Below are 21,609 nucleotides of genomic sequence, written 5' to 3'. Positions count from 1 at the left end.
GTGTATCCTTATACAGAAAGTGTTATTCAAGTTTCTGTGGTCCAGAACATCAAGAAAAATTCTATATTTTAATTTTCAACCTTTGAAATTTTTTTATAGTGAATAATCCTGTCATAAAGAAGGATAGAGTCGTAAGAGTGAATGAAATGACTTCCTGATTTTAGAAAATTAATTTTAGATTTTAGAAACTTAGACAAAAAATAGCCTCTGGAGAATGGACCTTTATTTTGCCATGAGTTAGTGCAGCATGGCATCTAATTGAAGAATGCATCAAGAATTCATTGTTAATCTCTGCCTTAACTTGTGTATAATAGATTTCAAACTAGACTGACCAGACTGACCAAAATTACTTTTTTTTTCAACTGGAATAGGCATCGTACTTTTAAAGGTTGAGTTAGAATATATATACAGTTATAGCTGTTACTGATATACCAACTTTTCTATCAACTTTATTAGCTTCAGAGGGAAGTAAAAATCACAGGATAGTTCATTTTTTTTTCTCTTTTCTGATTTTCTCTGTCAAATACCAGGGAGTACCAGTAATTTTTGCTACACATGACTGAAACTCCCACCAGAACAGCATAACTGTCATTTCAGTTCAATTATTCTACTTTCCTGTCAGTTCTCCATCCTGAATGGAATCTGAAAGCTTCAACTCTGTCCTAAGTCACTAATTTCATTTAATGTGCTAGGAGTTTGTATATGTAGCAAACAAATACCAGCTTAACTCTAAACTGTTGATTTCTGGGAGACATGGGAATATTGACTAAGGGTCATGACGACAATAATGGAAATATATTTTACAAAAACTTATAGTACTGTTAATACCCTCAAAAGCATCAAAGTAGATATTCTCTAAGTATATATATAGATATATACTTATATGCTCATATATTTTTAATATACATATGTGTGTGTGTGTTGTGTGTGTCTGTGCAAAAGATGTCTTGTACACACCCTCTGTCCTGGACTAAGCCCCATAAATACTGGAGCTTTGCAACTGTTTGGTGGTTTTTTTTATGGGGAGAAGCAAAAAGGAAAACTCTACCTCAGTGAAATCATGTTCCTTCAAGCACTTACGAAAGACTCTACGAGTCCTTTAAACAACACGTAAAAGCTAGGAATGCCCATAAATTGTCTGTAGGAATAGGGTCTTATGTGATAATAGTATTTCTTCTAAAATCAGCAAGTCAGAAACTAGTTGAAAGAGCAAATTTTTATTGCTGAATTATTGACCATCTCTAAAGATGACTGCATTAGCAAAATCAGCCTGAGGGGTGGTATTTGAATTTCATAGAATGTTGTGATTGTAATAAATAGGATGATGTAACCATACTATCTCATTTACTGAGTCATTCCTGAAATGTTTTCACAAGTAAAATATCAACAGAGAGAAATATTTGAAATACAGATATTTCCCTATACACTATACAGATTTTTCTTCTTCAGAAAAATATAATCCTAAATTAAAGATTAGTCCACTTTATGAAATTTTGAAAAGATGAGGAATAATTTTGCTTTATGTTGCATATATTCTATACATTCATAGAAAGCAAATAAAAATTTGAAACTTTCAAGGCTCAAAGGGAAAATGTAGACAGGAGATTTTGCACTTTCTATGTGCATTTTGATGAACAAAGGAAGGACATACTATTTTTGTCTTCATGTTTTTGAAATGTTTTGGAGGAGTAAATAAGATAATGTATATAGACATCTTGCTGGTCAGCAGTAATGATTGCATGAAGGTTGTCATGTGCATTCTTTATTAAGAATAAAGAGGACGTTATTTTCCTGGTCCATGGTTCACCTTTAGACCTGGAAATGGATTTAAAAAACCTGCTTGAAATGATGAATTTAGGAACTCTGACATATGAATCATAAGATTACAGGAAGCTCTAAAATATAATTTTTATTTTTGCTAAGGAGTGGTACAAGAAAGTGCCAAAGATTTGTTGTTCACTTTGAAGCAGAAGGAATCTGCTTCAATTTACTGACAAATCAATAGTTGAGGGTTTGTTTTGGAAGTCTTTGTGAGGTGGTGTGGGTGGTTTACCCAGTCCTAGAGCTGAAAGGTTCATAAGCTAATCAGAACATTAATATTTCATTAAGAAGATGTAGCTATGTCTTGTGGTCATTAAGGAATATCAGTGTGATTCTTCATAAGACTTTAAAGTGTGCAGTACTTGGGTGAGCTTGCTGATGAAATCTGTGGAGAATGTGCCAGTTGAGTGGTGTGTAAGCTTGAGTGTGGAACATGAGCATTTTTATTAAGGAGCAGGGAGAACTATTGAGAAGTGTAAGTTCAGTTAAAGAACACACACAGAGGGAGAATAAAAACTTTGCAAGAAAAACATGCTCATACTTGTTATTACTGGGTGTTTCTGATGCAGGGCTCATTGATCTTGGAATGTAGTCACAGCTTGAACTGACAAAAATAGAAGGAGATCAGTAGAAAGGTGTGTTTTTAGCATCTCCTGTGTTAAAGAGAAAATGAAAACATTAATTTACTTTTCACTGGAATATATGACCCATGTGAAGTCTTTAGCTTTTTTTCTCATTCCTGTAGTTGAATGATATAGTATCTTTTCCACATTAATATTGTTTTCCCATTTTTTAGAAAGATTATTGCAGTTATTACATCCATTTTTTTGTTAAATGTTTGCAATTATTGCATCTACTTTTTGTTAAATGCTTTTCTTGATGTCAGAAAATGCTTATTTCCCTTTTACCTGGGAAATCATGAAAATAATGAGATATTGCATTTTGATTAGCAAATGTATTAATAGAACAATTAATTACCAGTAGCAGTTTACTTCGTAAAAAAATTAAAGAATTGATGTGTTTGAACATAAAAAAAATCCAAGTTAAAACAGAATGGCAGTCTCAGTAGCCTGGACAGATGTAGTGAGAGACTCCAGAGGAAAACAGTGTTGTAATTGCTCATCATTCTCACAAATCACAGGTGGGTGAGCCCAAGGAATGAGTCACGGGGGCCACCTGCATCAGTATTGCTTGTTATAGAGAGGCAGGCAGCAAAAAATGAGGAGTACAGTGAGAATTGGATGACTCAGGGGACTAATAACAGGCATTTCATCTGTCATTAGTTTTGATCTTTTCCAGTTGAGTAATGAGTTGTTAACATCTGATGACTTCTCAGTGCTGCATGTGAAATTGCTTGATTGGTTTATCCACTTCAGGACTGGAGATTACCAACCTGAAGCACAAAATGAAATAGAAACCTCTACTACGTGGTTTGACAAGAAGCAAAAGCCACAAGGCATAACACTTTGATCATCTGGTGCCTTTGGAGCAAAGTAATATTGCATTATAGGTAAATAAAAGGATTTTGGATTTTCTGTTTTTGAGAGATTTTTGGGAGTAAATGAACCATTTTGGAGAATTTAGGATTCCCAGATCCCAAGTCTTGGATTTTATAGACCTTGTTTTTATTTTCAGTGTCTCTCATGCTGGGTTGATGACAGGTTCCTACTTTCTTGTTCTATCCATTTCTTCATCTCTCTTTTCTTGCACTGTCCTAAATTGTGAATTAATAGTAGAGTCATTGCTGATTTCTTTGTGCCAAATGAGTCTCTTGTTACTTGCAAACCAAGTCTTCAGTGTTAAAACTGCAAGCTCACTGCCTTGATGAGGTTCCACTCTTAGTGAAATGCTTTGTTGAAAAGCTTGCTATCAGTTCATTAAGGACAAAAGCTGGATCACTCCCTCTCCTGTGCCCTCTTAGATGGGCAGTTTAGAGCAGGGACTTGCCATGTTTAGAGTTTCACTTTTCAAAGCAGAATTTTGAGGAAAAAAGAGTTAATAAACCTCTATTCCCAAATGAATAGTTTGTCTGAAGTTATATCACCAGTCTCTTATATTTGTAATTTTTTCAGAGTGACTGATTTGCGTTCAAATGTTCATAATCTTTTGGGAGTGGATATTTTTGTTCATGATTTTTAGCATCATGAGTAGAAGAGATTGACTAAGTGGAGCCAAAGATTGGACACACAGTCATTTCCAAGTATTGACATAATTAAATGATTAATGAGTGATGGTTTGTATACTTTACAGAAAACCACAGTGGATATTTGAGTGCTGCCTGCAACCCTTCACCTTCTGTTTCTGTTTGTTTGCCTCTCTTGGCCTTATGACTGGGATGGTTACTGAGGGTGATCTTAAGCTGCTTAAAACTTTACAGAACTTTTGTATCTTAGAGAAAATCAGGATTGTGAGAGCTCTGCCAGTGGGAAGTGCAGAATGAACAAGCTGTGGTGGGCTGGGATCAAATAAGATGAATGCTCCTCAGAAAGAAAGGAAAAACTCTTTCCACTATTCCTAATAATAGAATTAAATAAGAATAATTCTGTAAGAGTAAGTGAATTGTTTGGGTTGGAAGGGATCTTAAAGATTATCTGGTTCCAGTGTCCCTGCTATGGGCAGGGATGCCACCCACTAGATCCTGTTGCCCAGGGCCCCATCAAGCCTGACCTTCAATACTTGCAGGGGTGGGGCAGCCACAACTTACCTGGGCAGCCTGTTCCAAGATGATTGTACTCTCCATTTTTATTTTAAGGAATGTATTAATATCAGACCTTTATTAAATTACTGTTGGAATGAAAAGCTTTTCAAAATGTGAAGTTACTTTAAACAGAATAACAAATACTAACTTAAAGGTTATTGCTTCTTCCTAACCAAACAACAAAACAAAAAATTTTATTCATGTGCTTACTTTTTGATTCAATGGCAATTGCCATTGGGAACTTTAGTAAAAAGAAGGAAATAAAGTAAAAAAAGTCTGAGGCAATTTTGCAAAATTGTCCTAGGAAACTGAAATATACTGAAAGCCCATTTAAAAAGTCTTTTAAAGTAATCTATGTGCAAAACAATCATCATAAATTTCTGTTCCCTTAAAATATGAAAATATTATTTTCACAGACATTTGCAAAAGAGGTAGGTACAGAAGTCCTGCAATGATGGAAAAAAATACCTCAATAGCTATTCACTTGTTGTGAGATGGAAAATTGCTAGGAACATTCATCTTTGAGGTTTGTCCACGTAAAATGCGCAGCTTGAATTAAATGACCTTGTTTTCCAAATGCATGCTTCCTCCCAGACTTCTATTTCCAGAGAATTAGCTCTGGGCCTTGTTGATCAGTGATAGAAATTTTTTGCTACCTTTTCCTACTATGTTGTTTCATAAAGAAAATACTTCCCTACCTTTGCTATATCTTCTTACTAATCTCCTAGTGTGTAAGGTTTTGCTACTGTTTCAAGTGGAACAGGATTGCAGCTTTGAAGTGTGAGGATGTTTAAGAGGAGCAGGGGAAAGCCTGCTGCATTCAGCAAAGCCAAAAATGTGCCTAGTTTGGCACCCTTGACACTCAGTCTCTGGACTCTGGACATGCGACATTGATGGAAATTGTGGGGCGAAAAGGGAGCACTGAATCAGCCTCACATAAACCTGAAATTACCAGAAGTTCCACGATCTTTCACAGCTTCAATTTCAGTAGTGTGCCATTTTTTCTGCTGTTAACGCTGGTTAATAATGGTGTTTTGCTGGTTTTCCATTGGCAACAGTGAATAGTACTTTGAGAAAGCAGAACAAATAGCCCCATCCAAATATAAGTATGATGCTTATTTATGCTATTTGTATTTGTCCATGGAGGCAGTGCATAATATATCATCTTAACAGAAAACCCCTTAAGCTGATATAATCTGCATCTGTAGTAGTGATAGCTTTGCTAAAATCTGTTACATGCACAAAGTCCTGTAGGAAGAAAAGACTAGATTATGTCTAATGACAACTGAATGTATGGAAATATATTCAGGAGTTCTGTGAAAAAGGTTTTCTTTCCTTGCTATCTCTTGGAAGTCTCTTAAAAATGAATATTACTAATGCTGCATAGCAATGATTAGAACAAGTGGAATAAGTATCAGTGAGAATTTTAACTCACTGTATTGTGTTAAAATGTGTATTTTAAGTAATTGTTTTAATTAGGAAGCAGAGCAAAATAAACTATTTAACTCAACCACTTTAAGAGGTACTTCCCTGACTGCAAAGATGTTTAAATCACATTGGAATTTTTACACAGAGCAATTTAGGCTGAAGAGAAGTGCTTTCTCAGGAGAAAGGGTTGGTACTGTGTCTGCCATCGGTAATTTCTGAGACAGGAGGGAAATTTGTAGCTCATGTTAAGAATGGGGAGAGGAAGTGTGTAGCTGAAGACAAATGAAGTTCCATCATTAAGTCCTTTTTCAGCATTAGTAATGTTGCCACAATGTGAAATCTCTTTCATTGTGCTCTTTTTGTCTCTGGATACTATTTCAGAAATGAACATCCACTTGGACAAAAGGAAAAGAAAACCAATCTGGTTCCTCTAAGGTCAGAACCCTTGAGTCCCAAAAAGTATCCATACTCTTGCCAAAAATCAAAACTTTGCTATGGTACATGGGATTTGTAAATGTCAGTTTGTAGAGTTCAGTGTAATTCTAAAGGTGGGAATATGGGTTAGCAGGTTTGGGTCCTGAATATATTGTCAGTTAGAATGGAATCAAATAATTACAAGGAATTTCTGCATGCAATGCTGTAGTTAAGCAGGAAATGTAATTGTTTTATAAACAGAGACAATAATTATTGATGCAATTATATTTTGGAGTACACACTGAAAAATATCTAATCTTTAAATTTATGTGGCATTGTACCCTATTGTCTGGTGGCATGTTTTTGGTTGTATGATAACTATTAACTATAATTTAGCAAGCAACGTAGACGTGTGATAAGTATTGCTGGTACAGGCACAAATAACAATATTATTTACAGGCATCCTGATAGATATAATACAGTGTAAGCAAATTTCCTTTTCTCTTTAGGATGACACATATGTGTCTGTAATAGTAGTCCCATTTTCATCTTAAATGATGTCTAACATTGACTCCTTTTGTGACTTTTCAAGCATAATTTCTTTCTACTTCAGTTTTTCTTTTTTAGTACCTAATTTTCTATCTTATTGTCTTTAAATCTATTTCTTCAAAGTAATTTGAAATATTTAAGCAAACTTTATGCAAAAAGAAAGTGGTTCTGTATTTGCAGATTTCAGTCTTCCATTTTTACAGGCACATACATATAGTTGGCCAGCAGTTAAAATAATCAAACTAAGTAAAATCATTCCCCAGAGAATATGCCCCTTAAGCAAGAAATCAAGTTACCAGGGTTTACAAGATTGCTTTTGATTTAGCTCCTAATTCTGCTGGTTCCAGAGGAAAAAGACATTGTCATTGCACTTGCATCAGACGACTGCAGACTTGTCTTTGCAAAAGGAAGCAAGGAATAAATTGTAGTAATTGTAATTGTTTATATTTCTGTTGTTGCTGAAGTTATCTATAGGCTAGTTTTGCATGATACTGAAGCAGTTCTGCTGCTATTTTCTGTCAGCTGAAATTCCTGAAAAAAAGTAACATGAATTAGAAAGTCACCCTCGTGGGAAGTAAAGGTAACTTCATGAAACATACATGCTGTGACTGACAATCTATCACTATGCAAATAAAGGGTCCATTGACAGTAATAGATTTTCTGCAAGTTATCAAAATAATTTTAAATGGAATTATGGTATCAAGAACAATTTGTTAACAGGAAATAAGAGTGCTCAAATGTGCGATGAGTGTTGCTTACAATGCTCCACACATTTGTCAAAGCCTATTTTACTCCTGAGCTTCATAATAAAGGTCAACAATTGAGTTCATTGTTTAAAAACCTACTTCCTAGTCAATGCAGTTGGAGAGTAAGCCTGGATGTTACAAAACCAGCATGTAAGCTGGCTGTAGTTGCCATGTTTTCTCTGATCCCAACCCCTCAGTTTAAGCAGTTCCTGAGGCCAGAGGATGTTGGCAGCTTTGGAGGCACAAAGCCCGGCATTCCTGCTGAGTACCTTGCCACACAGCATCTGTGCCTTTTTGTCTTAAAGGGTGCAAGACCTCAGTGGGGATGCTCTTGGTTTGCTTGTTTCCTCTTTTGCGGAAGATCACTGGAGTAGGTGCTGCTTCCCTGCGCAGCTCTCCATAGCAAAGGTTAGACCACAGTAGGAAAGATGCAGAGCTGTTGCAGTGATTGTCAGGAAGTCAGAGGGAGCAGGCGGGTGAGTTTGATGTCTGAAGAACAGAGCAGAAACCCAGGATTCTTCCGGAATCCAGGTAGATGGCCCAAAAGAATGACTTGGTTGTGGGAAGGAGGACACAGTCATTGCCAAGACTTGGCTAGTGAAGCCAAACTAATGAGAAAGCACGGAGAATATTAAAAAAAAAAAAGAAAAAAGGCAGGGAAATTACCATTAAACTCTCCTTCCCAAGCACACATATTGTGAGATAATATTTTTTATTAAAAGGCCTGGTAGTGCTTGAGTGTACAAGCAGACACGTGGGACTTCTTTTGCATTATTTTTTTTTCAGAGGCAATTACCATAATATGTGCATGCAAGGCTCTCATGGATACCAGCACTCATGTGCTTGTCTGATACCAGAAGATTTTGAGATTTTATAACAAAAAGTGAGACAGCCATAATGTGGAACTAGTTTAAAGACATATAGAACTGAGTCTATAGGTCTGTATGTCAGATACTTTGCCTTTTCATCAAGATCATCTTCTTGTAAGTTTTGGACTTATCATGGAGAGATGATTGCATATCTTAATAAGTATACAGTAAAATGCTCAGTTGTTTTCTGAGCTGTATCTCTAGACCAGGCAATATGTTGTGAATAGGGAAAAGGCATTGAGCCAAACCTGCCTGTTAATGGTTTGATCACATGAATTCTACCTTTTGCTTTTCTTCCCACTTTTTTAACCTCTCCTAGTTTTTCTAGTTGCTTTAATCAGTAATCAAGTTGAATTCTCATTTCTTCCACAGTCTTTAGAGAAAAATAGACTTTCTTTGTTCTCTATTCACTTGTTTTCTGAGTAGTAGTATTTTTGTGTTTCTAGTACTTGAGTTCTAAAGTGGGTGTTTTTTTTAAAAAATTTATCAAGTCCTTTCATACTTACAAAAGCATCTGTTCAATAGAACAAATCAGGATCTGTCTTAATCAAAGGTGGAGGTGGAGTGACTCATCTCCTTGGCTTTTGTACCTGAGGTCAAATATAGTTTTACAGAAATATTTAGGCCTTGCCTGTTACTTACATCTTTTCAGGCTGTTGATTATATAATGTAAAAAAATTTATCATCAGTACTAAAATGACAAGCCATGAAGGCATGGTTACCATGGTCAGCATTTGCAGAGGGACCCCATCTGCTCTGTGTGAGTGATGGGTTGGTTACTCTGGACTGGAAGTAGGTAGAAAATATGGTTGTGTTAAAGAATGTCATGTTGCTCAAGCAGGATTTATGAGGCTAATCTTAATTTTGTGTCACGTGTACAAGGAAGCTTCCAGCAGGCATGATGTTCCCAAACTCTAGACCATTTAAAGGCCAGTAATTGAGTCTATTTTCCAGAAAACTGATCATAGTGGCAATTTACTGTTCTAGGACAGTTGCTGAAAGTAAATAGAAGAGTACAGCTTGTCTCACTTTTTCCCTCTGTCTTAAAAATGAATTTCTTCATGTTTGATAAGAAAAAACAATCAGCCTCAGACAAAGGGACATCCATCTCTCTCCATTTGGTGGTCATAGCTCCTTGTGACAGCAATGCAAGAGAAAGGGAACACAGCTCCAGTGTACTGAGCAGGTACCATTCAGCACTGGCTGTCCTGAGCTCTGTCACACGAGCAGAAAGGTAAAGTATGCATGAATTAGATGGTCTAATGTATTGTTTAATTTCACGTGATGTCACTGAGGTCTAGGACACTGCTTCTAAATTACCTCTGCAGTGAGTTAAATGACCTCTGTAATTTAGTCACAATTAGTAGAACTCTCCTCCTATTATTCTAAGGGATGATATGCCATGTTTAATCCACACAGTCACCTAGTTAGTTTTGGATTTAGTCTGATATAATTACACTTTTGATTATTCTTAAACCTTTTATTTCTAATCATTAATGATGGGATGCAAAATTTAAAAAAGCATTTGAACAAGCTTATATGGACACAGCTATATTAAAATGGAATTGTGTATTAGGTAGGGAAGACATTAGAGGGCAATTAATAGGCTCTGAAAGCCAGGCTATTTTAGGAGGCTAGAGGGAAACCATTGTCAGTGAAATGCTAAAACTGAGAATAAATTGAACATTAAATACTCTTTTGAAATGTATTTTAGTAGAACCAAAATAAATTGGTAGAGTAACAAATTTAAACTAGTGTACTAATTGGAAAGCCCCAACAGAGAAATAGAGGACCACCTGATTTTAGAAAGGGGAAAGGAACCTGTGAGCTCCCAGCTGCAGGGAATAATTGAAACAGACTTCTGAACAGGAAGTGCATTGGGAAGAGAGAAGGCACCATTAAGTCTCTTCAACGAGGGAAGGAATGGCATTACAAGACACTACCAGTTTAAAGGCTTCAAAGTGCTTCAAGAGTTATACTTTCTGATCAAAAGTATTACATTTTTTGGGAAACTGTATCTGTTTGGGTTATTTGGGAGCAGTGATTATTCATGTACGTGTCAGAAAATAGGAAAAGATTTCCTCAGTGTACATAAATTATTAAATGTGGAATGAGTCATTACTTCTTGTGGAAGAAGCAGAATTTTATATGAATAATGTGTCTTAACATTTGAATGATGTCAGTTTTGAAGGACATTCACGTTCTATAAAAGGTATTTGAATTATGGTTATCCAGGACAAGGTGTCTGTGTAGACATTGTCTTTATTCTCTATAGTAATCTTACTATTTTGTAAGAATTAAGTATCTGCATTACACATGTACTGGTGTTTTAAAATGTAGTATTATAATTGGTTTCAATTGAAAAATCAATGGTTGATACCTGAAAATTTAAAATAAATAAATTTCCTTCCAAATTTATTTCTTTTAGAACAGTACAGAAAGCAAAATAAATATTAAAATTAAAGAGTGAAATGTCAATTTAGTTCCACATATTGCATCTATTTTAGATCAAGTCATGATTGTCTGAGAAGAAGCTCCCATTTAAGGGGTTTGTGTAAAATAGTTTTTGTTCCTTTGTTATAAAAAATGAGATAAAAATCTCTAATTAAGTGTATTTAAAATATTCTTCTGGCACATCTCTACAGCTTGAATATTCAGGCCAATCCACCAGACTTAGATATCAATATTTGCTGAATCTCTGTGCTCAGTTTGTTACTAGTCAAGCCAAAATAGAAACTGTCTGTACTATCTCTACTCAAAAATGGAATTCTTATGTGCAGATAGAGGTAGTGAGACATCTAGAAGTCCAGAAATAAGAGAAAAAGATAAAATATAATTTTATGAATAATAATTATCTTCTGTCCAAGACTAATTTCAGATGCAGATAATTATTTGTTTTAAAAATTTGCATGTCACTTGTGCTTTAGCAAGGCAGTTATTCAGTTTAAATGCTGTATAATCTTATAATGGGTTATCCAAACAGGAAATTTTATTTACAGAAAAATAGCAAAAAGAAAGAAAAAGTGACACTACATAGATTAAAAGCAAGAGTTCCTAAGTTTTGCATTAGCTTCAGCAAGCATATAAACAGGCACATGGCAAGAAGAAAAATGGACTATATTACTTGTAACATTTGCAGTAGGTGTTCTCAGTCAGCTGAAACTCTTCTCAAATCAGCAGATCTCTCAAAGCAGAAGGAGATTATGGCCCTAGGTCTCAGATCTAATGAAGATTTGTATCACTATTGGAAATCTTTTGAAACTACCATTATTTTGGAAAGGAAGAAGTTCCTCTTGCTGACATAGCTAAAAAAATAAAACGTGTTTTTCATCTGTGATTAGTATTGACTTGGTAAGAAAGAAGAATACAAGAAACAGAGTAAAAAATTCTGCCTCAAATTTTTTTTTTTTTTTTGCCGAGTATTACTTCCAATGTGACATTTTCCTGTTGGTAAGTGAAGCCTGTAACTTTAGTGCTAATAAAATAAATAGATTCATTTGAAAGACTCGCATACACAAAAACAATACCTAAATATCTTTTACAGGAAGACCAACTTGAGTAAAATCCTTGTGCATTTGATTTGATCTTTCTTCACTCAAAATCTAACTAAATCACTGAACTGAACATATACCATGGCACCAGTACATGATGTATGTGTCTAAGCAGCCATGAAACCGCAGCCTAATTTCTATGATTATGGGTGAGGAGCCTGAAACTGTTAACGGGCTACAAATGAGGCAGCACCCAGCAAGGTCAGAGAAAAACAAGGAAAATGCCCCCCACCCCTGTTGTCAGGGCCCTGGGCTGCTGCTGTGCTGGAGGGGATGAAAAATCCCGTGCCTGCTCCTGCTGCTGCCAGGAGCTGTTTGCCCACGTGGAAGCTGCTGCCGACTGAAGAGCGGGGCTTGGAACCCCAAGCTGCTCTCAGCCAGAGCTGCACTGGGTGCCCCAGATAAAAAAAGATTCCTTCTGTGGCTGCACTAGAGGCCCAGTTAATTATCTGAAATCCAACAAAGTGGGGGTGCACTCCCATCCGTTAGGAGTGAGATGTTGCCTTGGGTTTCCAAAGGTGTTTACTCTTTATCTACAAGGTTCTTTACAGTTTCCAGTCCAGGGTGTTTATTAACAGTACCAACCCTAGCACTGAATCACACAAATTGTCTTTTAATGACCATTTGTAACTGCAAAATAATCCTCTTTTCCCAAAGCAACTTCTGTATAATAAGCAGACTGAGTGTAATTAGCATTTCAAAAAATGTAAAGGACATGATAGGAATCAAAGTGCTAGAAAAGAGTGATTGGTATTATATACATGCTATATTTTTTCATGACCTTTTTATCTGGCAGATGCCAGGGGTAATATATGGTTATAGTGCAACAAAACCAGAGACAAAGCCTGAAGTTGAATTCTTTTCATTGCTGAAGTGTTCAGTTTATATTCCTTCTCACCTTCTTAAATAACAGCAAAAAAAGAAAAATCTGGCAAAATGAATACTAACATCAATAAAAAAAAGCAACGGAAACCGATTTAACTTATGCCCACCCATCAATACAAATGATATGAAGAATTTTCATATGAAATAAAATCAAGAACAAGCCTGATATACTTAGAAGTCCTGCCTGAATTCATCATGTTAAACACTGACCTTTATCTTTAGGTTTCCTGTATCTTGCATGGCTTTTCTAAATAAATAGACCAAGGGTCATTCATTATTAAAGAAGTACTTGCAACAGATAGTTCAGCAGGCTAGCAATCAATGTTATTAAGGCTGAATCTTCCCATTTGAAGCAACATGAATATTTGCCTGTCATTCTTTAATTATGTTTTTTAAAAATATTTTGTGTATAATATCAGTATAGTATTACTCTTGTAAATGCAGCAACCCCTGCACCACCCCCCGTGAAAAAAAAACAAAACCAAAAACCCTGGTGTTGCCAAAGGCATACTATCATAACCTATGGCTCATAAGTGGGGCTTAAAATCAAGGCCCCTGGATTTTCAATATTGGCTTAACTATTCTGTCTTTGTGGCAGCAGTGTTTTCATTTGGCCTCTCTGATCATTACCACAGCTATAAAGTGAACTGTGTACTCACTCATCATAGTAATACTAGAGGACTTAATGTTGCTGGAGTTCTTCCATATACCATTGTACAAATTGTAAATCAATTAAATAATTTTTCTGTAATTGTTTGCAGGGCACTTTGTAAGTTTTATATCTTTAGGAAATAGCACTTGTTTTACTATAGTGCATCTTCTGGGACAAACTGAGCATTGTTGTTTCCCTTGCTTTTTTAAGCAGCGATCATTCTTCTGTCAAATCCTTTCCCTTGTGCCAAATATAGATAACCAGCTTTGGTGCAGGTGACTGCATCATTCAAACCCAAGACAACAGCAGGTCCTTCAAATAATATGTCCCTCAATAGCCTTGTCCCACTTGTTTGTACATACCCACTTGTCTTTCCTTTTGCTTTCTTTTCATCATAGTTACCTAACTGGCATCTAAAATACTTCCTTGTTTGATACCCCAGAGACCTGTCCTCCCTCAGCTTCCCTGTACACAGAGGAGGGAGCACGGCTTCTCCTGGTTTTTGCATACGTGGCTTTAATTATCAACATTTGTCTTGTGAAGACATCAGTCATACATCAAACAAAGTGTTTTTGAAGGAGGGAATATCATTACATTGCTAATGCCTCTGGTAAAACAAATGTGTTTTATGTCAAAATAGTCTGTTTCGTTTCTTTATAGAGTGTGATCATGCTCAATTCAGAGCATGGTTGCTATAGTTTGCATAGCCCAGGAAGGTGCTTGAGAGACAATCAAGACAGCTTCTTAAACAATATGAGGAGTTGGAGCCTTTTTTTGCATATCCCTTTCACCTGTCAGCTAGCAAAATTGTAGATGAGTATAAAAATGTACTGTATTGTATAGAGAAGTTGTATGTCAGAAGGAAATAGCTCTAGATGGTTATGGTTTCACCACAATTTTGCATGCATACTGATCTTAGAAGGAGTAAAAAAATATACTTTATGTTTTTTAAGCAACTTTAAATAGCCATTTGTTTTCTGTAAGTCTCAACATATGTCATAGCTGAGAAGAATTTGAGCCATATTGCAATATCTTTTTCAGTCACTTCTTGAAACTGTGTTGATTTGACACTTTACAAATGTTTTTAGTGACCATAATGGAGCTACTTTGGATTTTCCCATTGCAGCTAAGACAGAGAATAGTTTTATAATATTCCCTTTGATTTATCATTCAATAAAGAGAAATTAATTTTAAGCATAGCACCAGAATTAAAAATAGATTTGAAATTAAAGCTTAAGAGGACATGATTCAAAACTGACAAAATAGTAAGTTTGCTCTTATTCTTATTTTTGATGAAAACATCTTTTAGAAGCTAAATTCCAGATACTTCCCAAATGTTTTCACCCCCACTGTATATAACCCACGGTCTGGAAGCTGGTGTAGTAGTTACAGGAGCTGTGATTTTACAAATACACTTTCCAAATGGTATTTGCTGTACAGAATTGCAACAAGTGTTAACTTTTCAAGACTCATCTGGTTTTTTTGCTACATGGTAAGAGGAGAGATGACTCATCAAGGAGAGAGAGGCATGGTATGAGATAAGGAGAGCTATCACTGCTGTCATTATAGTGTTTATATTGCACAATAAGAATATCTTTGAATTTAGTTTAGGTTAAAATGGAAGTGGCAAGTTATTAAAGATATACAGTGGAATAAAATTTTTATTTATTTTGATAATGACTGACAAGCTAACACCTTAAGAGAAAAAAAGCAGACAAAATTGTCCATTATTCTCTTCTTATTTTATCTCTTGCACCTAAAACTATCAATGGAATGTCCCTGAGTGCTCCATGTAGCAGATCCTATGGCTCTGTCCTCTGGTCTTGTCAAAGAGATCATAGCATCAGAGGATAATGAAGCACATCCATCCTAGTTCTGTTCAAGTTTTCTACATCTGCTTAATTTAGAAGAATTATCCATTAAGAGCCTTTATGATGCTGTATCTAGCAAACCGGTTTTCTGCTGTGAAATGTTTTTAGAGCCACACTTGTTCAGGAAAATGTTTTTGACATGACCATTATCAGAAAGTACTGAAATACTGAGGGTTTTTTATTGTTTTATTATTATACTACTCTTAGAAGTTGTTGTATGAGTCATAAAGATGAAAAATTCTGTTTGTTTTATGCTAAGAAAAAGGTTTTGCCCCTGTTGAATCACACATTTTGATAGCATTAAAGGAAAATATTTTTAATTTTTCAGTTTGTGCAAATCTTTGATGTTTGATGTTGGGGTTCCACTTCATATCAAAATGAAGTTTGAGAGCCTCAAAGTTTGCTTCAAGGTAAGAAAGTCTGGTGTCTCTGGTTCTGTTGTGATTTGTGAAGCATCCTTTTGGAGATGCGCTTTTGACTGGGGAAACTCAGAATAAGTCGTCAGGCAGGCACTATATTGAGCAACCACTGAACATGATAAACGCAGAAAATCTTAATGATTCAGTTAAATTGTCACATCAGAAATGCTGATTGTAGGGTCCTTAGCAGAGGGACTCACTGTTCCTACATGTTTGAATAGCAATTAGTATAAAATGCTTCCACATTAAATTTACTGAATGAGCTCTGCAACGTGAAACAGCAGAGTAACTCTTACCTCCGCAGATGATCTGCCTTCACTGATATGCTTGGTTTGGTAATCATCATCTTTACTAAGTTTAGAGTACATCCAATTTAGGCATCGTTAAAGCATTACATGTTTGTAATTGCTATGTATGTAACAAGAGTTACTTGTGTGGGCTTCATCTTAAGAACCTGTGCTCAGGGCTGTAATTTTCCTCTATATTCTCTGTGCACATGTTCTTTGAAGAACAAGAACTTGTCTACCTTTGTTAGCTTACTTGCTAAAATACAAGAAAACACTAACTAGCAAGGACATGTTTCATAATGCAAGCTAAATGATAATTTTAAACTTGTGAGAAGGAAAATTTGCTGAAAAGTAAAGTGCATTAACAGTAGTAAAACCTTGTTGCTTCCTTTCCCTGAGTGACAGTAATTTCCAGAAGCATAGCCTGTGAGGGAAAACTCAATACTATAAGAAAGAAAAGAAGTCAGTTTTAAAGTTGAATCTATAGATACTTTTTAATATACTCACTTAAACTAGTAAGCCATCACTTTCTTTAAAAAAGAATAAAAATACAAGCATATAAATATCTTCTTTCAGCCATTACTTAAAACTGTGGAATGCTGTTTCCAGAAATGGCAATGGCCAAAGACATACTCTTTGTTAAGTCAGTAAAAGATGAGAGTAGTGAATTTGAGATGAAGAAATTCTTCTGATATTTTCTGACTGGTGTGAATTTGTATGCTGCAGGACAAATAGAGTAGTCATCTCTTGCTTGAGTGCAGCATGTTTTACTGGCTGTTAATGTGGCTAGCCTGTTCCCATCCATTGGACGTTATTTGTTGATAACAAACAGTGCTAAGGCAGGCATTTATTTGTATATTGGTTATTGACAGGAGCCCAGTATTATGCCAGGTCAGATAGAATTGGAATAGTAGAAAGGAGGACTAAACCAGCCAAGCATATTCTTAGTTTCTAAGTATAAACCTGCTTCATTCAAAGTGAAGGTGAAATTTGAATGGAATAAGCTACTTAAGACTTTGTTTCTACATGACTTATAGCCATCCTGTTTTGGATCAAGAAAAACTCTCACCAGTAATATTACAACCACTCCCTTTCCCCTTTATTTTGAGAAGAGAGCTATTCTGTTCCCAGGCTGTCAAACTGCCATAATCATGCTTTTTGCTAGTCCAAGCACAAGCACCCTTCGCTGCTCTCCCCCAATTTCTTATCTGACAATAAGGTACCAGGAGAATCATATTAATTGCTGGTGACAGATTGAGCAGAATATATTTATCTATGAAGAAATACTTTAAATTTTTGAATTTTTGGGTTTTGTTGGTTTTTTTCCTGTTGCAGGGGAGGGCAGCTAACTTTCTTTTGTATTCTGTTGATGAATTCATTTTAGCTCTTTTAAGGATGTAAGATTGAGCAAGAATGTTTTTTTCCCAAATGTCTTCTTACCCCTGCCCCTCCCAGCCTTGGGGCCGTATTTTGTGTAGACATCACAATTCCTTAGCTGATTGACAAATGTTTATTGTATCCAGGCCCTCAACACAAGAGTTGTGTGTACTTTTGCTTTCCACTAGTGAACAGTAATCCCAGTACTGGATATCTGTTTGCTTTATGTTTCTTCACTGATCCTGCCTATATTTTCCCAAGAGAATATATATCATCTCTTTCTGAGTCTGCAGTCAGTGGTGAAGGAACAAATGGTGGCCATCAACAATTTTACATAAAATAAGTAGAAGTCCTCAAAAATTACATGGAGAAACCAAAAGACAAAGAAATGATTTGTACAGGGGCTGGGAAGAGGGCCAGGTTTGGATAGGTAGCTGAATGGTTGTGTATACATGTTCCCTCACCAAGGGTGATTTTACATCTAGATACTATTTATTCTTACTCTGACAACGTAAACAGCAAAGACGCAACAGGTGCTAAAAGTAGTATCCACGTCACTGCATACTCCTAGGCAACAGTATGAACCCAATTTTTTTCTGCATTTTGTGAAGAAGGAAAAAAATAATGAACTACAGTCTCATCTTTATGAAGAGCTTCTGTACTCATGAGTCTAAGTTATAAAAGAACCATCCTATGTTCACAGTAAGACACCATTGGTTCTCAGCTGTTTCATCTAAAGAAATAAAACATTGAAATGTACATTAAAATAACCTGAAGAATAGACTCCAGACCATGCAGTATTATTTTTTCCACTAATACTTACAGGTTGTTTTTTTTCAAAATGCTTCTCTGCTCTCTAGCCCCCAAAATCCACAGCACAGTATGAGGAACTATTATCATTACTGTAGGAATAAATACCAAAGGTTACATCTTGGACTAGTGGTCCAGGATTGTTCAGAATAATGTCTTTTTTATCATTCTTCTACTTGATAATGGATGGTGGAAAATTACTCTCTCCAGCTTTTCCACACAAACTTTCAAATGCTTCCCGTGAGGTTGTGGATTAGTGTTATTAAATGGTTGCTCTGGATGTAATGAATGTGAGGGTAGGGATGGGAGAAAACAGAAGGTTTTTGCAGAGATTGTTTCTTTGTCCAGGCTCCAAGAGACATTCCTAAAATGGAAACATTAGTGATGGCTCTATGAACATTGCCTGATACTGATGGAAAAGCAAAGTACTTTGCTTCAAAAATGTATTCAATTGATGTGGTACCACATTACTTGTCAAAGCAGGAAGGTGGCTTTTGAATTCCTATAAAAATGTCATAGAGAAAAAGCCAATACTAGCTACAGGGCAGCAATTTATAACTGACAAATGATGATGTGTATGTCCCTTGGGAAACACAGCAGCAAGGGAATGAATGTGGTAAACTGAAATATAGAGGGATTTATTTTCTCCAAGTTTTACTTCTTGGTTTGCTAAATTCATTGTGATGGATGGGAGCACAATATATAAAATGACTAGCTTGTATACTCACATTTATGAGTATATACCATTGAGCATATACCATGCTTCAATTTTCAATTTGAGATAGAAATATATTACTTATTATGGATGATAGGATTAAGTTTATTTTAAACCCAAGAGCTGTTGATTGAATATTAAAATTGTAGTTCATGTCTATCTCAACTTTTGGTAAATCTCCATTGATGGATAAATCTTTTTAGAGAATTTAAATTGTCAACAGAACTTATATTTCAATGAATAATTGGGAATTTTCTTCAAGACCTAATAAATTGTACCTTTATTGTAGCAGGGTTTCTTGAGGTGCATATGTAAAGAACTACCATGAGAAGAACTATGAGATTTTTATGTCTTTGAGAACAGACCCAGTAATATCTGCTTCAGATAGTTGTGCAGCACAATTATCAACATTTAGAATAAATTAATTCATAATCTCTGAATAGGAATGAAAGACTGCAAATGAAAATTATGCTGAATTTGGTGGAAGTATTGAGTTGGAGAAAAGTAATTTTTATTTCTAACACAGTTCATTCCATACTGTATAACTTTTTTTGTTATGCGAAGAAACTAAGCATACTAAAGCCTTGAAACAGCTGCATATTTTGGTAAAAACTGAATGGGATTAGATTTTCAGTCAGAATAATGCTCAAAAATATAGGTACTTAAAATTAGAATAACTTAATTTTTTTTCTCTTTTGAAAATGTAGCCCTGCAGCAGATCTTTTGAAGTGTAAATTCTGAGACATAGGAGTATTAAAATAATCATGGATCTGGAGGAAACATCCAGGACAGATTAATCAAGAATAGAAATTTATTTGAACTTTCTGTGGTCTATTGAATATGAAAACATTTCATATTTCAAATAGAAAAAAAAAAAAGCCTTGAGCAAAGTTTTGATCAGTCAGTGACATTTCTGGTGTAACACCTGAATATTGGGATTAAGGTTGAAGGTTTCTACCCAGCTTCAGAAAACTTTTTTGTATTTTATACTTTTTATTTATTAGTGCTAGTTAAAAAATAGCTGATCTGTGCTACAGGCTGAGGAACAATGGGAATAAAGAATGAAAACTTCCAGATGACTACTTTGGCCACACATAGTATTTTTATTCTGCAATTTCTTGTGAAATTCATGTTTTCAGACTTTCTGTTATAGCCTGTGTCCCTAGACTAGATTGTATCTCTGAAGATAAGTATTTTGTGCAACTACTGTATTGTAGACTTTTTTTTTACTGAGAAGAGGTTTCCTGTTGGAGTGGTTTCTGTATGTGTGAGAGTGGCTGGGTAATGATCAGATTCTTGGGAAAATTGTGGTTCAGGAGCGTCTGCAGAGCATCACATTGTGCTGTTGTGCTAAGCGTCACTAAATCTCTCTAAAATGTCTATTTTTGGTCAAAATAACTAATTAAATAGGTTGCATTAGTCAGGAAATAGATGCTGATCAACTGGTTCTTTTTTGGACACCAGTTTTGAGAGTCTTAAGCAAAGAGAACAGTAAAAGCATGAGTCACTGAAAGAGTGTTTTGAAATAGCAACAGTGGAAAAACCCATTTTCAAACCAACTGTATAAATTAACTATTATTGTGTAGAACACTTTGTAAGGAAGTACATTGACACTGTTGCTGGGCAAATGTCAAAACTGCAAGTCACTATGTCCCCACTGACTTTCTTCCTGGACTCAAAATCCCAAATCAAGTCGAATATAATGTATATATTTATTCCCATTACCCCTGAATTAGGACTTGAGGATTTTCCCCTGTGAAAATCCTCCATGATGTTAAAAGTCTCTAGCAGAAATTACATTGCTCCTCACTTCCTTCCACTGCCATCTGTGCGTGGGTGTCTTTTGGGGGCCAGTGTGACAAGAATTGGAAGAAGCATTTCTGAAGGAAAACATTGTATTTCTTAGAGATATTAATGTGGAAATATAAAAAAAATACATAATTGCTTGAAGCATAGTCAGGAGTTTCACAAAGCTTTTTTGTTGAACTTAGAGGATTTTTGGTTCTACACTCTATTTCAAACTGCTGATGTAAAAAAATAAGAAAACAAAAGACTTTATTGTGGCAGAGATAAACTCAGGCAGCTTTTATTGTGCTGTGAAGATTATCAAAGTGCAATGTGCAAACACTGATATGTGTATGAGAGAAAGAACATACGCTTATCAATTTACCTCTTTTCTGTATACAACGTTGTCAGCAAGACACAGTAAAACATCCAGTAGATACAAAAACAAGGCTAGATGAACTATTTATGGCAAGTAGCAAATCTTTCTCTTAAGAATACATTGTCAGTTTTTCTGAAATAATCTTGGATTAATTTTTCAGAGTGAGAGTTTAAGACAATTAGACAAAAGTGATGTTACTATTGCCCTTTTACATGTTATTTCAGGAATGGGAGGTCAAACTTGGTGTAGGAGTCACATATTCATTTCCTTCTCAGCTTTTTTTGAGGGTGACTGCTCTTACATTCATACCCTGCAGTGTTCTCCACCAGGATACACTTGCCAGTGCTGTTCTA

General features: G+C 35.5%; 1 protein-coding gene across 12 annotated transcripts in view; it reads left to right on the top strand.

Moving 5' to 3' along the window:
• The window catches only part of RGS7 (regulator of G protein signaling 7), a 258,434-nt gene that overhangs the window by 129,471 nt on the left and 107,354 nt on the right, over positions 1 to 21,609 (top strand). The window lies entirely within an intron of this gene.

This window comes from Passer montanus, unplaced genomic scaffold, assembly GCF_014805655.1.
Source record: "Passer montanus isolate IOZ18808 unplaced genomic scaffold, ASM1480565v1 scaffold2, whole genome shotgun sequence".
NCBI lineage: Eukaryota > Metazoa > Chordata > Aves > Passeriformes > Passeridae > Passer > Passer montanus.
The sequence above is the reverse complement of the archived record's forward strand: the minus strand, read 5'-3'. Positions and strand labels throughout refer to the sequence as shown.